The sequence below is a fragment of the Neomonachus schauinslandi genome, chromosome 2 (assembly GCF_002201575.2).
Source record: "Neomonachus schauinslandi chromosome 2, ASM220157v2, whole genome shotgun sequence".
Lineage (NCBI taxonomy): Eukaryota > Metazoa > Chordata > Mammalia > Carnivora > Phocidae > Neomonachus > Neomonachus schauinslandi.
The window spans coordinates 179,198,736-179,203,095 of NC_058404.1; positions in this window are offsets into that span (position 1 = coordinate 179,198,736).

The window sequence follows — 4,360 nt, forward strand, 5'->3', positions numbered from 1 at the left end:
GTGATGAATTGGGTTTGTTTAGTCAAGTAGTGAGACTCTTTATGAAGTTCCATGTTATATTTATATTTAATACTTAATTTAACCACCAAAAATGCCTGCTTGAAATAATGTTGTCTGTCTTCATTAAATATTTGGATGTCATACAACAATAAAATTATCTTTAAAAAAAGAAAGCTAATCTTGTCATTATAATTTTGATTCTAGTTGGTCATTACTTCTATTCTTTGAATTTATGCAGAATGTAAAATTGCATTAATATAATGACACATTCACATACTGTGCTCTAGATGCTAGCAGGAAAACTTATTTTCTTTCCTTTCCTGGAAAAAGACAAATTGTGCTACAACCAAAATAGCCTCATTTTGTTCCCCTTGTCATGCTGGAAGTAGGAAGATGTCATTCAAAAGAGTTAAGTATTCAGAAGATGTGCAAAATCACACAATTGGAACATTAGGACATATCATTAAACTACCCAAGTTACTTAACTGTCATCAATTGGTTTTATCCATAGATTTCCAAATTTCAACTTTATGTAACTGTCCATACTAACTATTCATTTTCAAATCTTACCAAACACAAGTGGAAACAATATCATATTTTGCAGAGATTAATTTTGAAACTCTCAAATATATGATGATAAAATAGTTTCATGTATATGATCTTAAACTGTCATGAGTGAAGAAATCTGTAATGTTTATTGAACACATTTAACTTAAATACATACCTTCCAATAATAAATATGATAGAATATAAAAATTACATGAAGAAGTGAAAGAATGATCTAATTAATACATTCAAAAAATGGATTGTTCTTTTCAAATCAATTCCTTAATATTCACAAAGCAGTATAATGAGTAGTCTTGATCAGAATTCCAAATAAAGAGAGTAAGATGATTCTTTTGTTGTTGTTGTTTAAAAACCCCTTGAGATTTTTCTTCTTTTGTTATAATAATATTTGGTCATCACTTATTTATGGTTTTATAATTGATACTTTTTGTTTGCCTGCTTTCCTAAGGACATTCAAGATTGTCCTGATCTAGGCCACAGATGATGCAAGTCATTTCAGTTCAGAAAGTTGGAGCCAAAAAAGGGAACTGAATTTTGGGAGCTACACTAAATAATATTTTTGATTCAACTTGATTTTCATCCTGACTGCTTATGTCTTAACAAAGAAACTAATGGAGTTTACATTTCAATGTCTATAAAATTATAAATAAAAGCAATGTGAGCAATAGATATCAAACGATACAAATTGTATGCCTTCACAAAGGAAAAAAAAATGTATGGTTCCCTTGGGATTTCTTCCACAGTCAAACGTGAAAACTCATAATCAAAATTGTTAAAGGTCTTGTCATGCTTCCTTCTATATACATTATAAAAACAAAACCAAACAAAAACAATACCACAAAATCCTTAGCCTATGTCATCTATATTTCATATGTTTCAGAGAAGTTATTAAGGAAAAATCAGACTAGTGTCTCAGTATTTTTTTAAGTTAAAGAAAAGGTGCTAAACTCAGTTATGTTCACATAGAAGGAACATTTTGGAATCACTAAGGTATTTATTCAAATATATGGCTAGACAAAAAGGAAGATACACTAAAATGTGCCTATGATGTAAAAATACATGTGTGTTGACATGTTGTAAATCCTTGAAAGGAAAAAAGTGAAAAGAACAAATTCGGTTATTTGATAAAGCTAATGCTGTTAAAAATAGTTCCATTTACAAAGAGTATAACTAAAATTAATTTGATAATGACTATTCAGGTATAGAGTTTTATTAGTAGCCTAAGAATAGACTACATGTTTTAAATTACCTAGGAGAAAACCACTTTAGTTAAGCCTGTATTACAATTAACTTATTAAAAATTATATATAGCTTCAAATAAAATTCCTCAACATATCAAACACCTGTCTTTGACAATAGTGTTTTATTGTTGTATTTGTGCACCAAAAATTTGAGTGATTTTTTAATGGCATTTGAAAAATGTGTATTCTTTCATAGGACATCACTTATTAAGAGTAGAGTATAAAATTATATATATATATATATATATATATATATATATATATATATATAAAGAGTAGAGTATAATAGTGAAGAAAACTCATGATTATTTGTCAGGCAATATATATTCTGAATAAGACATGGTCATTACTGGTAAATTTAGGCAAAAATGACAAAAATCTAACAAACCAGTTAAGGAAATATAAAAGGAGTCAGTTTGAAGGATGCTGGGAAAATTCAAAGAATTGAAGGGCAAACCAAACATTGGTAGAAGTCTGAAACCAAGACAATCTTCAGGATTTCAGGAACTAGGGCTGAGTAGGTAGTCATCATTAGCATCTCTTTTTACGTATAATAATCTCTTCTCTATCAATATTCTTTATTCCCCCCAGAATGCCTTTCTCCTTAACACTAAAATCGTGGTTATCATAATCTATGTTTAGCAAATCCAGTTCAGAAATATTAGAGGAGGTCTCTGCTTGGCATGAATTGAGCTACATGCTGAAAACTGCACTTGCTGGTGAAATAAAAATTGGGACAGAAGTCCACCTTTCAATATATTGATAGCCAGAGAAGAGGGGCATGCAAGTATAGTTGCCATTTAGACAACATATGGTAGCAGGTTATAGGGAAGCAGGAAGATGACCAGGAAGAAATAAAAATGGTGTTCTCAGGAGGCACCTGAGTGGCTCAGCTGGTTAAGCAGCTGACTCTTGATTTCAGCTCAGGTCATGTCTCAGGGTCCTGGGATAGAGCTCCACAAGACTCCACGCTCAGCAGGGAGTCTATTTCTCCCTCTGTCCCTCCCCCTTATCATGGGCATGCTCTTTCTCTCTCTGTCAAAAAAATAAATAAAATCTTTAAAAAATGGTATTCTCAGAAAATAAGAAGGGATTTTGAAAGACAAAATCACAATTTAAACAATGCATGTTCAAGAAAATGAAATAAGTGCTAAAACTGACTTTTGTACTCAAGAAGAAAACTTCAAATACTATACATAGGAAATACCAAGAGGAAAAATAAACTGCAGATAAGTAGCACATTTTGATAGAGATTATAAATACCTCAAGAATTTAGAAAAGTAGAAAACACAGCTTGTCTATAGCTAATGGATTATACTTTACCAGGAGGGTGGTATTCAAAATGAATCTTAAAAATGAATGTGACAGTTTATGTTAGAAAGTGAGCTCTGCTGAATAGAATTCATATAAAGCCTACATCCTGAGTATAATATTTATTTATTGGGCTATTTAATTCAAATCTATGTGCCCCCTTAACTTCATCATCACCACCTTCCTAGGAAGTTATGTAACATTTGTTTATTATTATGATTTTTTTAAAGATTTTATTTATTTGACAGAGAGAGACACAGCGAGAGAGGGAACACAAGCAGGGGGAGTGGGAGAGGGAGAAGCAGGCTTCCTGTGGAGCCAAGAGCCCGATGCGGAGCTTGATCCCAGGACCCTGGATCATGACCTGAGCCGAAGGCAGAAACTTAACAACTGAGCCACCCAGGTGACCCTATTTTTATGATTTTTAATTAAGAATTTGTGTTTGTATGTGTGAAACTTAAGTAATAAGAGTCAAAAATAAATGGGAAAAACAAATAGAAATGAAGACAACAGTATAGTGAATTATTAACAAAAAATAATAATTCAATGTCATCTGTAAATGAAGTAACACAGAATATATACATTGATTCAGTCTTCATTGACACTTGTACCCTTTAATTGTATTCTAATTGATACCCTTTAATCATATTTTCAGACATTTTCATCTTTCAACAAGATTTTAAGAAAGAAGTTTTATGCACATAGTAAAAAATAAGTCAATACATCTTACCAAAATCAAAATTAGGAAATTAGGAAAGCAATACAATACCCAAAATTTATGAATTAAAGAAACAGCATTTTAAAGTTAGTAGTATTGGCTTTTACTAATGGTGTTTGGTGATGTTTTTTAGCACTTGGGCTTAGCTGACATTGAAGTCACTTCTATTTAATCTCTAAGTCAGGTAAACAATATCTGAGGCATCAACCTAGTGTTCAGGCCACATGCTATTCAACCCTATTGAATTTTTAAAACCTCTTGAAAATTAAATCGGTAGATGTAGGCCAAGTTTGAATATAACACTAGCAGAAGAGTGTTATATTCTTTCTTACTTAGAGAGTAAGAAAGAAATCTTTGCATATAGATTATACCGTAATTAATATTAAAATATTTGGAAATACAGTGGTTATTTGGATAACAAATTATTTATAACTATAGCCACAATATCAACTTCCTTAAAAAATACAATGCAGAAAGGATTTCTAAAACATTATCTATGTAAAAGGCACAATGACATTTTTAT